We start from the raw sequence: 18329 nt of genomic DNA, 5'->3' as shown, positions 1-18329 counted from the left end.
CTGGCGCTCAAACTGATCATTACTACAGGCCTCTGGGTTCAGAACTCTTTCTAAGTCTCTATCTAACGTTGGCAAATACCTGATAATGTGCAAAATGACCCAGTCCGGTCGACAAAAGGCAGGACAATTCCAAAGCAGGCACTTATCAACAGACCAGTCAATACCATGCTGGATCTGTGATTGAACCAGTAATTCAAAAGCTTGGATTGTTTCAATAGTTACTGGCAGGGTTGCATCTCTGCAGTCAACAAAGGTGCAACACTCCTAATCACCACCAAAATGTAGGTTGAAGGTCTGCGGATGCTGCAGAGAAGTTGCATTGTGATGCATTTACACCATTTCTTCCAGGGGCATCTGTCAATATTACATGGGAAAATTGAAGAATCCCTGCAGAATATCCAGGATTCCTAACAGATTCAAGCTTGTTCTGGGATTCACCCTTGACATCCCTGACAGCCTTATGAGATTTAAACTTGGCTGCAATGTACAGTATGGGCTGATCGTCCTTGAAACCCTTGGAACCAAACATTAGCACAAAGAGAATCTCTTTCTTTACAGATTCAGAGCGGAAACAGGGCATTCAGCCCACCCAGTCCACACTGACCAGTGATCACCTCGTACACTAACATTTGGGACAATTTTACCATGCCAATTAACCTTCAAACCTGTACATCTATCTTTGGGGTTTGTGAGGAAACTAGAGCACCCGGAGAAAACCCCCGCAGTCACAGGGAGAACATACAAACTCTGTACAGACAGAACCCATAATCAGGTTCGTATCCGGGTCTCTGGCGCTGTATTGCCCCTGTCCCACTTAGGAAACCTGAACGGAAACCTCTGGAGACTTTGCGCCCCACCCAAGGTTTCCGTCCAGTTCCCGGAGGTTTTTGTCAGTCTCCCTACCTGCTTCCACTACCTGCAACCTCCGGCAACCACCTGCAACCTCCGGGAACCGCACGGAAACCTTGGGTGGGGCGCAAAGTCTCCAGAGGTTTCCGTTCAGGTTTCCTAAGTGGGACAGGGGCATTAGGCAGCAACTCTACTGCTATGCCACTGTGTTGCCTTCTTCATTCAAAGGTTTCTGGTTAGGATGGACCCTGATTGCATTTGTCAGAATGCAATCATCAACCTGTATTGAAATGTAAAATGTGAACAGAATATCTCTGAAGCTTTGGTATCAAAGTGATTGAGTCACTGAAGTAATAGTCCAGAGGCCTGTAGTAATGATCAGTTTGAGCACCAGAATTGGGAACAAGTAATTTTCATTCACAATTAAATAACCTGGAATGCCCCAGGGGTCGGTGCTTCATCCACTGCTTTTGAAATGTATTAATGATTTTGGACTTAGCTGTGCTGAATACAATTTTCTATTTTACACATGACAAAAACTCACAGGAGTAGAGTGCGGTGAGAGATACAGGGAGAAAGTTCAAAGAGGCAAGCCGCAGGTAGGTGTTGGCTATAATCTAATGCTGGGAAGTGCGATGTACTATATTTTTGAAGGAAGAATGAAAAGTTACTTAAACTGGGACATAAAGTTTATAGTTTAGAGATACAGCATGGAAAAGGGCCCTTCGGCCCAGGTACCCAATATTGTTCACAATACTTCAAATGCAGTCTGACCAGCACCCTATAGAGCCTCAGCATTACATCCCTGTTTTTGTATACAAGCCCTCTTGAAATAAATGCTATATTAGAGTTTGCTTTCTTTACTACCGACTCGATTTGCAGATTAACTTTTTGGGAATACTGCACCAGCACTCCCAAGTCCCTCTGCAACTCCAATTTCTGGATTCTCTCCCCATTTGGAAAATAGTCTATGGCGTTATTCCTACTACCAAAATGCATGACTCCACACTTTGCTACACTATATTCCATCTGCCACTTCTCAGCCCACGCACCCAAAAGTCCTTCTGCAGAGTCCCTGCTTTCTCTGCACAATCTGCCCCGCCACCTATTTTCGTATCATCCGCAAACTAGGCCACAAAGCCTTCAATCCCCTCATCCAAATCATTAATGTACAACTTGAAGAGTAGCGGCCCCAGCACCGACCCATGCGGAACTCCGCTAGTCACTGCCAGCCCACCAGAAAAAGCCCCCTTTATTGGCAGAGTAAAAGCAAATGGTAAAAGAATTCATTACCTGGGGACAATGTCAGAACCTTCCTTCCAGGATGAAAATGTCAAAGACTAGTGGGCATAGCTTTCAAGTCTGAAGGGGAAGTTTTGAAGGAGCTGTGCAGGGTAAGGATTTTAACACAGAGAATGGTGGGTGCCTGGAACACACTGCGGGAGACAAATATGATAGTGGTAAAGGCAGATATGATAGTGGTGTTTCAGTGGCTTTTAGATAGACTGATGGATGTGTAGGGAAAGGAGTGTTTGGGATCACATGCTGGCATTGGTTTATATTGGCATCAAGTTCGACATGGACCTGCCTTCCCCCCATAACCTTTGACACCTGTATTAATCAAGAATCTATCTATCTCTGCCTTAAAAATATTCACTGACTTGTCCTCCACAGCCTTCTGTGGAAAGAATTCCACAAATTCACCACCCTTTGACTAAAAAAATCCTCCTCATCTCCTTCCTAAAAGAACATCCTTTAATTCTGACTTCTAGTCCTAGACTCTCCCATTAGTGGAAACATCCCCCACATCCACTCAATCCAAGCCTTTCACTATTCTGTAGGTTTCAATGAGGTCCCCCCTCATTTTTCTAAACTCCAGCAAGTACAGGCCCATCGCCGACAAACGCCCATCCTACTTATTCCTGGGATCTTTCTTGTAAGCCGCTCCTGGACCCTCTCCAGAGCCAGCACATCATTCCTCAGATATGGTGCCCAAAATTTGGAACTTGCCCACAATATCCAAATGTGGCCTTACCAGTGCCTCATAGAGCCTCAACATTCCATCCCTGCTTTTGTATACAAGCCCTCTTGAAATAAATGCTCGCATTGAGTTTGTTTTCTTTACTACTGATTGAGGGTGGAATGCCCTGTTCCTTTGCTGTACTGTTCAACGTTATATGTCAATATTTTTGCTGCTCTTTCTTGATTTAAAACTCACATTGCCCTACAAACACCTGTGATTTTGGCCTGCATTATTGCAAGCAGGTGCAATTCAACACCCTGGCGAGTCGACAGAAAATACAGAAAGTTTAAGCTGCCAGCAATTGTCAGGTTAATCTATCAACCGCAGTAATAAGATGAAACTCATTCCTAAACACGCACTCACAACTGTGAACACCAAAGGGCTTTTAGCTCGTATTGCACAATTTAGAATGATAAGGAAATTCATCAAAACAAGAAAATTAATTCCCCTCACCTGAAATTATATTCCTTTTAAGTGATGCAGGCCCACCTACCAGTAATCACCGGCTATGCTTCAAAGCCATTTACAAATATACCCCTCAGCTGTGAATGGCGGAGAAGTGTTAATGTAATTCTATGGCATTCTCTTTCTCTTAACAGGAAGTGCAGTCCATTTCAATAGTGGTGAATGGATCTCTCGACCTTGTTTAGCTTGGAGGTGGCATGTAGATAGAGTGTCACTGAGAGCCGGAGGGTGAAAAATGAATCTTTTCCAGCTTTTTCATTAAGGCTAAAAGATTGCGGGCTTGGGCGTGCAGGAAGTACATCAAATACAATCGTTCCACATTTCAAAAGTGATGTGCGGGGGCAAGGTTTGTAACACAGAGTGAGTGCCTGGAGGTGGTGCAGGCAGATATGATGGCTTTGTTTAGTTTAGTTCAGGGATAGGGCCACACTGAGAATCAGTCTCGACAATTCTCAGCACACAGAGAAACAATTCCTCTGCTAACTTGACAATGCTGCTGGGCTGCAGTATAGAAACGTTGGCCTTGTGCGTGGAGTCGCAATTGAAAGAGACCCATGGAGGATATTTAAGGTCGATGCTTTTGTTGGCGGTAGGTCTAGGATTGAGTCAGAGGATCTGAGGGTGCGTGAACAGGTGGGTGGAGAATTCATAAGTTCATAAGTTACAGGAGCAGAATTGCGCCATTCGGCCCATCATGTCTACTCCACTATTCATTCACGGCTGATCTATCTTTCCATCTCAACCCCATTCTCCTGCCTACTCCCCATAACCCCTGACGCCATTAAGAGTTAAGAGTCTTCAGCAATTCAACCGGCTGGTGTCAACTCTCCTTCGCCATTGGAACACTTGGGTTTTAATCAAAGAGTTAGCTTTTAAATGTGGTGGTCAGATGAGCACTGAGCCCGTTAAAAGGTGCCCTCCTGCTCCTGGTTCAGAAATACTGAGTTGTACTTCATCTTGGACAGTCTGGGAGACCCAGGGTCTGCTGCTAAATGTTTATTGTGCAAACGCCAAGTCTGGTTCATCACAATAGATGTCTAGTTTCTCATCCGTACTCTTTCGAAGTGATCGAGAAAAAGTGGACCCAATGTCACCCAAAGGCACAAAGTGCTGGAGTAACTGAGTGGGTCAGGCAGCAGCTGTGGAGAACATGGTGGATAGATAAAGTTTCGGGTTGAGACCCTTCTTCAAACACATAACGTCATTTGAACTCATCTGGCAGAGAGACCACAATATATGCCACCATTAAAGAACTTGGGAACACAGTGGCATAGGTGCTGCCTCACAGTGCCACTGCCAGAGACCGGGTTAGACCCTGACCTCGGGTGCTGTTCAAGTGGAGTTTGCTCGTCCTCCCTGTGACTGCTTGGGTTTCCTCCAGTTCCTCTGGTTTCCTCCCACATCCCAAAGATGTGGAGGTTTGTAGGTTAATTGACCTCTGTAAATTGCCCCTAATGTGCAGGGAGTGAATGAAAATGTGGGATAACATCGAACGAATGTAAAAGGGTGATCAATGGTTAATGCAGAAATGGTAGGCCGAAGGCCATGTTTCCATGCTGTATTTAAAAATTAAAAAATAAAAATACTCAGACAATTATACCACCACATTTAAAGTTATGTTATATCCATGGTGTTACATTGCATTTCAAGTACTAAATCTGAGTTTATGCAATATGCTGAAAGATTAAATGAAGCTTTGATGATTTAAATTGATATAAATTAAGCAATAGGCAACAAAGTTAAAGGGTAAATGTAAAGTATAAAATATCTTTTGTACAAATAAATATATTTTAAATCTTCACAACGAGGAAAGTATTTATGGTGAAATGAAAGACATTTGATTTTGGATCATTATCCGATGTACTGCATAAATAATGATAAAATACTTAGCACGGGCTGAGGGGATGGAGGTTCGAGTGAAAGCAACTGCTTGTATTAGGCAAGTTGTGTTCACCAGTGACTTGTTCTGGAGCCTCTGTCTTTTTCAAGGCAGGTCAATGGCTTGGAGGGGAGGGTTGCAGAAGCAGAGTTTCAGGTGAGATGAAGCTGGGAGCAACAGTAAGCAGTGTAGGCAGGAGTAGGAAGTTGCAAAATGATACGTTTAAGTGAGTGAGCCAAATCCCGGGAGGTGGCGTTTAATCTGATATGTGTGGTGAAGGCTTGTCGCCAACATAGCAACAAATAACATTCATTATTTCCGGCTATGTCTTCACACACTGAATCAATTAACAATCTAACAATGCTATAACAAGGAACTGCAGATGCTGGTTTAGATTAAGAAGGTTGTGAATCTGTGGAATTCTCTGCCACAGAAGGCAGCGGATGCTGGAAGCTGGTCAGTGCGGACTCGGTGGGCTGAAGGGCCAGTTTCTGCATTGAATTTCTAAAGTAAAGCAAATAAATGTGAAAAGCAAGCTCTGTTTCTCTCTCGACAGCTGCCGCCTGACCTGCCGAATGTTTCCAGCGCTATCTATTTTTTTATTTCAGATTTCCAGCGTCTGCAGTTTTTTGCTTTTGCTTTACTTAGTCTTTAGCCAGCGAGCCATTGTGATTTAACAAGCGAGGATATGAACCTCTGGAATGTTATTAGATGATTTGAAATAGGTCATAAGTTCTAGGAGCAGAAGTCGGCCATTCAGCCCATCAAATCTGCTCCGCCATTCAATCATGGCTAATCTATCTCCCCCTCCTAACCCCATTCTGCCTCTCCCCCCATATAACCCCCGACACCCGTACTTTTCAAGAATTATATATTTTTGATTAGGTTTATTAAACCACTGTGGCAGGAAATAACACAGCATGTATATGCTGGGTAACAAAATACACCTGACCCATGTAGCAGTGTGATACATTGCCTTGAGGTATTTTTAATTTCCTGTTCAGTGTACTGGTGCTATAGTGCAATACAGAATATTGGCTTCAGACCTGCTTGGTAAAACATTGGCTGGGATTTCTTCCAGCTTCTGCACAGTAATCCCGTAATTATATTTTGCCCTCGGAGACTTCAAAATAGGTTTTAATTTTGGACATTCATCGCACAGTTATGAAATTTGCTTCATACAATGGAATCACAGCGGGTACAGAAACAATAGCTCAGAACAAAGCTCTCCTTAACAGAAGTCCACCTAACACAATCTGCAGTGGCAAGCATAGAATCAGCCCTCCTTTTTGGAAACAGGTGATTAATTTCTTCTCAACATGCCTGTTGTTTTCAGTCCTGATCCTGCAGATAACAAACTGGTCTGGATGGTTAAAAATGTTAACAATATGTAGTGTCAACCAGAAACACTTGTCCTTGATGACGTGGACTTCTTTAAGGATGAAAAGTACTAAGACTAAGAAGATAGACACAAAAAGCTGGAGTAACTCAGCGAGACAGGCAGTGTCTCTGGAGAGAAATAATGGGTGACGTTTCAGGTCGAGGCCCTTCTTCAGACTGGTTAGGGATAAGGGAAACGAGATATCCCTAACCAGTCTGAGAAGGCTCTCGTCCCGAAACGTCACCCATTCCTTCTCTCCAGATGTCCCGCTGAGTTACTCCAGCTTTTCGTGTCTATCTTCGGTTTAACCCAGCATCTGCAGTTCCTTCCTACACACTAGGACTAAGAAGGCTGGCTTAGAATTTTGAAAGGCATGTGTTCGGCTGGTGAGTTTTGCACCATTTTCCCTACCGTCTTTGGGCTAAACAGTATAGGGTTGGAAGTTTGGGACTGAATAACTCAAAGCATTATATAAATTTCAATGTAAAATAACAATTGAATAATACCATGCAGCGACTTAAAAAAATCCTGGTTAAAATGAAGAAATAAATAAAGGATGATTGACCCGTGGGTAATGTGAAAATTGCTGCAGATTACCAAGATCCCAAACAAGCAGGGAGTACCTGCAGCCTGAGACGTTTGAATCAGAGTTGATCCACTGGAGTATGATCCGATGATATTACAATTTACAAGGAGGGAGAAAGTTCCCGGTTACTTCAAGGTCCCTCTGTTTCTCAATACACGCTGAGGCCTTAGCATTCATCGTTTAAATTCTACCCTTATTTGACCTCATCATTAACTTATTTGGGCGGACCAGTGTCACAGCGGTAGAGTTGCTGTCTTACAGCGCTTACAGCCACAGAGACCCTGGTTCAATCCTGGCTATGGGTGCTTTTCTGCACCGAGTTTGTACATTCTCCCCTTCATCTGCGTGGGTTTTCTCAGAATTTGGGTTATGTTTTGGGTTATGTTTTCCTCTCACACTCCAAAGACGTACAGGTTTGCAGGTTAATTGGCTTGGTATAAATGTTAAAAATATTGTCCTGCGTAGGATAGTGTTAGTGTGCAGGTGTGCAGGCTGGTCGGTGCAGACTTGGTGGGCTGAAGGGCCTGTTTCCATGCTGTATCTCTAAACTATAAACCTAACTCCCAAATGCATAATTTCATACATACCAGGATCAAATTCCATCTGCCATTGCTCTGCCTAATGAGCTGCCTAATTTACCAACTCATCAATATCTTCCATTAGCCTGAAACTATTTTCCTCAATGTGCATAACCACTCATTTCTTGTACCATCAGCACTGGTGGCTTGTGCCTTGCACCACACTCATGGTTTAACCAACCATCAGTGAAGCAGGGGTAAGGATCCAAGAGGACTTTCACAGGTGATCAGTATTCGTCCACCCTCACAGGAAGTTGGCTTTGGGTTATGTGGGCAGAATCAGACTCAGTAGTGACTCCTCGAGAGTAGGGTGACACAGTGGCACAGTAGAGCTGCTGCCTCTCAGTGCCAGAGACCCCGGTCGATCCTGACTTCGGGTGCTGTCTGTGTGGAGTTTGCACGTTCTCCCTGTGGGTTTCCTCTGGGTGTTCTGATTTCCTCCCACATTTTATAGATGTGAGGGTTTGTAAGTTAATTGGCATTGGCACATTGCTGCTAGTGTACAGGTGAGTTGATGAGAAGATGGGATAACATAGAGCTTGTGTGAACAGGTAATCGATGGTTGGCATGGACCCGTTGGGCTGAAGGGCCAGTTTCCTATGCTGTATCTTTCAACTAAACTTAAACTGAATATCTTGATTAGTAGTTTAGGGAGCTGGGTTCTGTTTCTTCCAGTTTGAGGGTTAATTGTCCTCTGTAAATTGCCTCTGGTGTGATGACTAATGTGAATGGGATCAATGGTCGGCGTGCACTCGTTGGACCAAAGTGGCCCGTTTCCATGCTGTATCATTAAACTCTCCAAACACAAAAGGTTGCAGATGCTGGAATCTTGAACATACCACAAAGTGCTGGAGGAACTCAGCGGGTCAGGCAGCATCTGTGGTGGGAAATGGGCAGATGACCTTTCGGATCAGGAACAACTCCATATGCACAGCCATTTTAAATCTCTGTAGGTTGCTGCCTGACGGGCTCAGTTACGCCTGCATTTTGTGTCTATCTTTGCTGTGAACCAGCATCTGCAGTCCCTTCCCACACGTTAGGTTTATGTAATGCTTCTTAACAACTGGGAAATCTCCGAGATTATTGCAGTGATTGTGTGGTGTTTTCAACCAAGGCAATCGTCAATCTGTGCAGTAGAAATGTCCCAGGGGAAAGCATGAGATAAATAAGCGGTAATTTATGTAGCAATGTTAGTTGACAGAAAAACATTAGAGAATTGCTTGTGTTCTTCCCTGCACATTAATTGAGAAGGCAGATAGTACGTTGATGTAACATTTAACACAAGAGACAGCAGTCCAACAATGAAATGTTGTTTTGGTAGGACTGAACTGCAGCTTCTGTTTTAAACCGAAGATAGACACTAAAAGCTGGAGTAACTCAGCGGGTCAGGCAGAATCTCTGGAGAAAAGGACTAGGTGAATCTTCAGTCTGAATGAAGGTCTCGACCCAAAACATCACCTATTCCTTTTCTGCTGAGACGCTGCCTGAGCCGCTGAGTTAATTCAGCTTAATGACCCCTCTGGTCTGGACTTGCAACAATGGCATTTTGAGTCGAGAGTGCTACCATCAAGGTACAAGAGACTGCAGATGCTGGAATCTTCAGCTAAAACCATAGTGCTGGGGGAACTCATTGGGCCAGACAGCAACGGTGGAGAAAATGGATAGGCGACATTTGGCATCAATGCCTTTTGTCTACCATCCAGTCTGCACACTCAGACACTACTCCTGGATGATATATGGGGACAATTAACAAAGCCCTTAAAATATACTGGTGCATAAAAGGAACTGCAGATGCTGGTTTACAAAAAAAGACACCAACTGCTGGAGTAACTCAGCGGGTCAGGCAACATATATCTGGAGAACATAGATAGGTCACAAAAGGACACAAAGTGCAAGAGTTTGTGTCTTTTAATCTATATTGGTATTGGTTTATTAATGAAAAAGCTGGTTTGTGTGCTATTCTTTTAAATCATACCATACATGAGTACATTCAAACTATATGTAAATATGTCAGGTTGTGCAAAGAGAAAAATAAATGGAGTGTAGAATATAGTGTTACCGCTGCAGAGAAAGTGCAGGTTTTAAAGAAGTGCACAGACCACAGTGAGGTTGATTGGAAGATCATGCCCATACCCTTAGCTTCTGAGGGGCTCGGGACAGCTTCTTCCCCCATTGGACATGTTAGCAATGGGGAAGAAGCTGTTCCTCAATCTGGTGGTACATCCTTTCAAGCTTTTGCATCTTCTGATGGAAGAAGGGATGACCGGGATGTGAGTGGTCCTTGGCTGCTGTCCTGAGGCAGTATGAAGTGGAGATGGAGTTGATAAGAGCACGCCAGTTTATATGATGGTCTGGGCTACATCCAAAAATCTTTACAATTTTCTGCGGCTTGCGAAGAGCTGTTGTCAAACCAAGATATGATGCATCCAGATAGGATGCTTTCCACAGTACATCTGCAGAAATTGGTAAAAGTTATTGGAGACATGCCACATTTCTATAGTATTCTGAGGGAGTAGAGGTGTCGATGTGGTTTCTTGGCAGGAACATCAATGTATAGGACAAAATGTGTTGGAAAGAACTGCAGATGCTCGTTTAAATCAAAGGTAGACACAAAATGCTGGAGTAACTCAGCGGGACAGGCAGCATCTCTGGAGAGAATCAATGTTTAGTTTAGTTTAGAGATGCATTGCGGAATTAGGCAATTTGGCCCACCGAGTCTGCAACCAGCAGCAATCCCCGCACATTAACACTTCCTTACCCACACTGGGGATATTTTTTTACCTTTATAACCAAGTCAATTAACCTGCAAACCTGTATATCTTTGGAGCATTGGAGGAAGCCGAAGATCTCGGAAAAAACCCACGCAAGTCACAGGGAGAACGTACAAACTCTGTTTAGACAAGCAGCCGTTGTCAGGATTGAACCTGGGTCTCCGGCGCTGTAAGGCAGCAGCTCTACCGCCCCGCCACCATGCTACCGTGTTGGACATATTACATGTTACATTATTTGGATGACCAACACAAGACTAATGTTGTTTTTTCTCAGATGACCCGTCAGAATAGGAAGTCAACTACTTGATGTGCTGCAAGAGTGATTACTGGAATCTGCACTCAATCTGCAATTGGATACATTGCTTGAGATTATATACGTTGTGTTGGTGATTTGCTCCATTCTCTATCATGTAGGATGCTTCTTGACAGGCTAGATCCAGGGAAAATGTCCCCGATATTGGGGGAGTCCAGAACCAGGGGTTAAGAATAAGGGATAGGCCGTTTAGGACTGAGATGAGGAAAAACTTTTTCACCCAGAGAGTTGTGAATCGGTGGAATTCTCTGCCCCAAAAGGCAGTGGAGGCCAATTCACTAGAGAGTTGGATAGAGCCGTTGGGGCTAACGGAATCAAGGGATATGGGGAAGAAGCAGGAATGGGGTACTGATTTTGGATGATCATCCATGATCATATTGAATAGAGAGTCATAGAGTCATACAGCTTGGAAACAGGCCGTTCCACCCAACTTGCCCACATCAACCATGCCCATCTGCACTAGTCCCACCTGCCTGCGTTTAGCCCATATCTTTCTAAACCTGTCCTATCCATGTAGCTGTCCAACTGTATCTTAAATGTTGTGGTAGTCACTGCCTCAATTACCACCTCGGGCAGCTTGTTCCATACACCATGTTGCATCATGACGTCCTGACCCTTATATTCAATGCCTCAACCAATGAATGCGAGCATACCATATACCTTCTTTACCATTCTATCTTGTGTTGTTACTTTCAGGGAGCCGTGGACCTGCACTCCAAGATTCCTCTGTATATCGATGCTGTTAAGGTTGATGCCATCAACCATACACCTCCCGTTCCATTAATAGCTCTGGAGTTGCATATGGGTGATTCATTTGATTTTATGACAATTATTTAATTTTCTGCTCTCAAATTGCCAAAAATGATTTTGCAGATTTAATATTTTAATTCCAGCTGCCCGAATTGGATTCCAACCAAAATCCATACAATTTAAGGTCCAGGCCAATGGACCCTAGTCCAATAATCTAACCAAAATGTTACTTGCATAGTATTCAATTAAACCTATTGTTCATATTTTCTACTTTAGTTAGTCCTCAATCTATATAATTAAAAGTCTCATCTTGACCACTTGCTGTCTGCGCTGTATATTGATTTTAGAAAAAAAACACTACCATATATCGCTACAGTTTTTGCCATCTTACTCACAGTCCTCCTCCGCTGAGCAGGCCCCAAGGATTTTTCCCATCGATGAAACATTAAAATGTTATGAGTGTTTAAAAAACCTCGAGATCCTCTCGCCTGTCAATCACCGTGATGAAGGTAACGCCCGTTCCAGGGGGGGGGGGGGGGCAGGACTATAAACCGCGGATGCCTGGACGTGATTCAGTCACTCTGCTAGATAGCGAGGGAGAGGCACGACTCTCATTCTAAGCTGTGAATCAACTGAACTGTGAGTCTGCAATGTACTTGCACTAATGATTGTTAGCCCTTAATGACAATGCCATGAGTTATTTGGCCTGCTGCCTGCCTGTGTTTGAAACTGCAATGCTTTATTAGGTCTGACTGTGTTTGGAAGGAATAAATGCTTTCTTAGGTCTGACTGTGTTTGGTTTTTAAAGTCCCGCTCATTTCGTGATTCTGCTTAGTGGACAGGTCGTTCTGATTGCGTAATTTCTGGTGAGTGCAGAAGTCGTGCTGATTGCGTAATTTCCGGTACGTGCAGAGGTCAAGCTGATTGCGGAAGTGCCGCGACTGCGGAAAGCCCTAAAGTGGAGAGGCCACGCTCAGCCGTGTGAGTATTCAAGAAAGTTTACTGCCATATATATGGTGTGTGGGTCAGTGAGTGTGTGTGTTTCTGTGCGTGTGAGTGTGGGTGTCAGTGTCTGTGTACGTGTGTGTGTGTGGTGTGTGTGTGTGTGTGAGAGTGTGTGTGAGTGTGTGTGAGTGTGTGTTTGTGAGTGTCTGTGAGTGTGGCGTGTTTGTGTGTGTGTGTGTTTGTGTGTGTGTGTGTGTTGTGTGTGTGTGTGTGTGTAGTGTGGTGTGTGTGTGTGTGTGTGCTGTGCGTGCGTGCGTGCGTGCGTGCGTGAGTGAGGTGAGTGAGTGAGTGCGTGACGTGCGTGCAGTGCGTGAGTGCGTGCGTGTGTGTGTGTGTGGTTTCAGCGACTGATTGCCAGCCCAAAAATCCATTCGGCCCACAATGTTCATACTAGCCCTCTGGCAACCAGTCACTTCAACCCACAACACCATCCTAGCCCTCCAGAACCTCACCCCCCACTGGCCAGCAATATTGGAATTGGTGGAGAGGTGGAATATTGCGTTGGGGGGCCAACCCTCCCGTGTGAATTACTTAGTCTAGTAATGTCTTAAACCAAAGATATTCCTGAGTTGAGAATCAATTATAAATTATGATTCTATTAGCTAGAGTAACATGGTGGCACAGCGGTAGAGTTGCTGCCTTACACCGCCAGAGACCCGGGTTCGATCCTGACTACGGGTGCTGTCTGTGTGGAGTTTGTACGTTCTTTCCATGGGTTTTCCCCGGGTGCTTCGGTTTCCTCCCACACGCCAAAGACGTACAGGTTTGTAGGCTGATTGGCTTTGGTAAAATTGTAAATTGTCCCTAGTATGTGAAGGACTAGTGTTAGTGTGCGGGGATCGCTGGTCGGCACAGATTCGGTGTGCTGAAGGGCCTGTATCTTTAAACTAAATTAAACTAACACACTAGCTGGACGGGATCAAAATTTTCAACATTATCTGTGCAAGAAACATCTCAATTGTTCTTGCGTCTTTCCATCCATTATTTAATTGAATTAAAGATAATTCATACAGATTATTTCCCATGGCAATTATAAGTGGTACCTGCCATGAAGTACAGTCTTGATTCTGAGCAGCTTGAATGGAGTTTCAAGAGGCATTTTAAGTTCTTTTGACTGTTTGTCTGTCTAGATAAGCTCATGGAATTAAATAGCCTTTTTCCGAGCTTGCGAAATGCCATGAAGATTTCTATATTTGACATTAATGCTACCTGAATGGCCAAGGCAAATAAATTGTAAGAAGCTTACAGCATTCAACTGCATCAGCTAAAATAGTTCAAATAGATAGATAGATAGATATAATCTATTCAATCAGGTAGAAATTAATGGATGTGAGTCTCAAACATTTTCCTGCTTGTTCCATTTAACCAGTGTGTTCTTTATGTGTAGATAAAATCCATTCACCGCCTGTCTGTTTGGTAATAAATACCCTTGTGCCTTTGTGATAATATCGGGAGGTCACAGTAACTCCATTACAACCTAATTCCAAGTCAGTTTTTTATCCTGGCTGTGGGAACCATTGTCATAAAAATAAATTCACTTTGTTAATTAGTCCAAAATGTCACAGGACATTCAGTTAGCCAAGGATAACTGAGTATAGAAGTTGGGAGGTCATGTTGCAGTTGTATATGACGTTGGTGAGACCGCATTTTGAATATTGTGTTCAGTTCTGGGCACCATGTCATAGGAAAGATATTGCCGAGCTTTAAAGGGTTCAGAAAATAATCATGAGGATGTTGCCAGGACTAGAGGGTGTGAGCTATAGGGAGAGGTTGAGTAGGCTGGGTCTCTATTCCATGGAGCGCAGGAGGATGATGGAAGATCTTATAGAGGTACACAAAATCATGAGAGGAATAGATCGGGTAGATGCACAATCCTTTATCCAGAGTAGGGGAATCGAGGACCAGAGGAAATAGGTTCAAGGTGAAGTGGAAAAGGAATCCGAGGGGTAACTTTTTCCACACAAAGGTGGCGGGTGTATGGAACAAGCTGCCAGGGGAGGTCATTGAGGCTGGGACTATTCCATCATTTAGGAAACAGTTAGACAGGTACATGGATAGGCCAGGTTTGGAGGGATATGGACCAAGCGCAGGCAAGTGGGACTAGTGTAACTGGTACATTGTTGGCTAGTGTGGGCGAGTTGGGCCGAAAGGCCTGTTACCACACTGTATCACTCTATGACTCTATGGTAATACGCCAAGAGAATAAATTGGCCGGATGTTCATGTGCAGAAGTGTAGGATACAATATTCTCTATTGCGCTGGTTTAAAAATAGTGCCAAGTATCAGTGCACATACAGTGCATTCAGAATTATTCAGACCCCTTCACTTTTTCCACACTCTGTTACGTTCTAGCCTTATTATCCGAAATGGATTAAATTCATTTTTTTAAATCATCAATCTATACACAATACCCCATAATAAAAAAACAAAAACAGGTATTTAGAAATTTGCAAAGTAATTAAAAAGAAATAAAGGAAATATCACATTTACATAAGTGTTCAGACCCTTTACTCAGTACTTTGTTGAGGCACCTTTGCAGCGATTACAGCCTCAAGTCTTCTTGGATATGACACTACAAGCTGGCACATCTGTATTTGGGTAATTTCTCCCATTCTTCTCTGCAGATCCTCTCAAGCTCTGTCAGGGTTGGATGGGGAGCGTCGATGCACAGCTATTTTCAGGTCCCTCCAGAGATTTTCCATTGGGTTCAAGTCCGGGCTCTGGTTGGGCCACTCAAGGACATTCACAGACTGTCACAAAGCCACTCCTGCATTATCTGGCTGTGTGCTTAGGGTCGTTGTCCTCTGCCCCAGTCTGAGGTCCTGAACACTCTGGAGCAGGTTTTCATCAAGGATCTCTCTGTACTTTACCCGTTCACCTTTCCCTCGATCCTGACTAGTCTCCCTGTTCCTGCCGCTGAAAACATGATGCTTCCACCACCATGTTTCACCGGAGGTATGGTATTGGTCAGGTGTTGAGCGGTGCCTGGTTTCCTCCAGACGTGACAAAGAATTCAATCTTAGTTTCATCAGACCAGAGAATCTTGTTTAGGTGCCTTTTGGCAAACTCCAAGCGGGCTGCCATGCACCTTTTACTGAGGAGTGGCATATGTCTCAACCCAAAAGCCCACCCCAGGCGAGAATAAAATGCAACATGATGTGATGGCAGGTCATCAGGTAATAACTTAAAGTGCTGGGGGAAACTGGTGGGTCAGGCAGCATCTGTGGAAAGTATCGACAGGCGATGATTTGGGTCGGGTCCCTACTTCAGACATCAGGTCTGAAGAAAGGTTCAGGCCCGAAATGTCATCTGACCTGCAGAGATCCTCCAGCAATTTGTGTTTTGCTGCAGATTCCAGCATTAGCAATCTCTGGTGTTTCCAGGGTAGTAACTCTTCATGGACTTAAATACTGAACTGGTCTGAGGGAACGTTCACTCTGCAAACTCAACAGAACAGGACATGTTTTGCCTTAATTGGTTTTACATGGCATTTCAGACACAAAACTCATCCTCATAGCTAGTTGAGGTGGGCACCTTGGTTGACACAGATTAGTCAGGCCTCCTTCCATACTGTATAACCCTGTGAGTCTACGATGGAGATACCAATGTTGAGTGAGATGGTTAGAGGCCTCCTAACGCCAATGCTTCCCCAGGGAAGACAGGCTTAGTGACCTGTCCACCATCGGCACCCTGGATAGTGGGTGGGATGCTAGTTCTGTTGCTCAAAAAGGTCTCTTGCTGCCCAGGAAGAGTTGGGACCGCCTAACCAGACCCCCTCCCTAGACAACATTTCCGTGGCCCTAACCTGGGTGGAATCTGCACAGCGGACTCAGAAGTCCTCTTCCCAAGTTCATAAATTCATGTCCCTTGTGCACAAGGGCGGACGGGGCGAGGAGAGGGACGTCAATTCGCAGGTTGACCCCGTACATCGAAGGAAGCTGGATGCTTACTGTGACTTACCTGGATCGGGCACGCTCATAAGAACTATAGCGCGGACTGACTTTGAAAATTGTGCCAAAATCCTGGTGCTTCTTGCACGCAGCTCAGTTGACAATTTCTGTACACTTTGCTAATCGGGGATTGTACTTAGATATGGCAACACATTACTGGACTGTATGTAAGAAATAATTTCACTGTGCAATTGCTCATGCGACAATAAAAGCACCATTGAACCGTTGAAGTCATAGGAGCAGAATTAGGCCATTCGGCCCTTGAGTCTACTCTACCATTCAATCATGGCATGTGAGGTTGTCCCATTCTCACCATGCAGTTTCTTTACAACATAACCAACTCCCGAACCAACAACTATGATCCAGGGAAGGCACATGATACAGCACTGGATAGCAGGTCAGGTTGAGGGCAGAATGGCTGGCTTCTATTCATATTCTCTTTGGTCGCCATTAATTCAAATGCAAATGTCAGCATCTAGCCACAATATTTGTAGATCATTTGCAAAATGCCTTTCCTTGCTGACCTCCTGAGAAATAGATAAATGTAGAAAATGCTGGAACAATTCAGCAGGTCAGGCAGCATCTGTAGGAAAGAGGAACAATCAATGTATTGGGTGGAAAAATATCTCAACTGAAACTGAAGAAAATTCTCTCACTTTATTGTGTAGAAAGGAACTGCAGATGCTGATTTATACTGAAGATAGACACAAAGTGCTGGGGTAACTCAGCAGGTAAGACAACCTCTCTGGAGAAAAAGCATGGTGATGTTTTGGGACGGTGCCCTTCTGCAGACACTTTCTTTCCTGATTACCCGCTCTTATATTCTCTCTTTCTCACTTCTGATGGAGTGCCTTCCACTCAAAAGATTAGTTGTTTCTCTTTCCACAAATGCTGCCGACCAACTGAGTCCTTCCAGTGTTTTCTGTTTTTAACTTCCATCATCTAGAGGTTTTCTTTGGATTTTCAGGAAATAAATGCAGATTGATGTCCAAAAAGGACCACTGACCAAAACCACTGAACAGACCTGTGATTATATATAATTGCCCAAAGAAACAGGTGGAGAAACAGACAGTTCACATTTTATGGTGGTGAATTTGGATTGTCCAGTGTGTACAAGACCAGGATCTAGCTCTCTGTGTGGGATGGTATTGGTATAGGTATTGAAAATAGCTCATAGAAAATTTCAGTGCAGGAACATGCCTTTTGGACCACAGTTGCAGTTTGTAAGTTCTCCCTGTGTCTGCCTGGGTTTTCTCCAGGTGCTCTGGTTTCCTCCCACACTCCAAAGACCTACAGGTTTGTAGGTTAATTGGCATCAGTAAAAGTTGTGAATTGTCCCCAGAGTGGTCAGTGTTAGTGTTCGGGGTGATCGCTGGTCAGTGCGGACTCTGTGGGCTGAAGGGCCTGTTTCTGCGCTGTATCTCTGAACTAAACTATACACAATGTCTGTGTCAAACATGATGCCAAGAGAAACTAATCTTCTCTGCTTGCACGGGGATACCTATCCCCCCCCCCCCCCCCCCCCCCATCCCATTCCCTGCACATCCACGTAACTATCTAAATGCCTCTTGAACACCAATAGCTTATCTCATTCCAGCGTTCCAGCCACTTACCTCTGTGTTATGGGGAGAAGGCAGGAGAATGGGGTTGGGAGGAAGAGACAGATCTGCCATGATTGAATGGCGGAGTAGACCTGACGGGCCGAATGGCTCACCTTCTTCTATCACTGCTCCTATACTGTCCTACTTCTTCTGCCCCTATCACTTATGACCTTATGAC

The sequence above is a fragment of the Amblyraja radiata genome, chromosome 31 (genome assembly GCF_010909765.2).
Source record: "Amblyraja radiata isolate CabotCenter1 chromosome 31, sAmbRad1.1.pri, whole genome shotgun sequence".
Classification (NCBI taxonomy): domain Eukaryota; kingdom Metazoa; phylum Chordata; class Chondrichthyes; order Rajiformes; family Rajidae; genus Amblyraja; species Amblyraja radiata.
The sequence above is the reverse complement of the archived record's forward strand: the minus strand, read 5'-3'. Positions refer to the sequence as shown.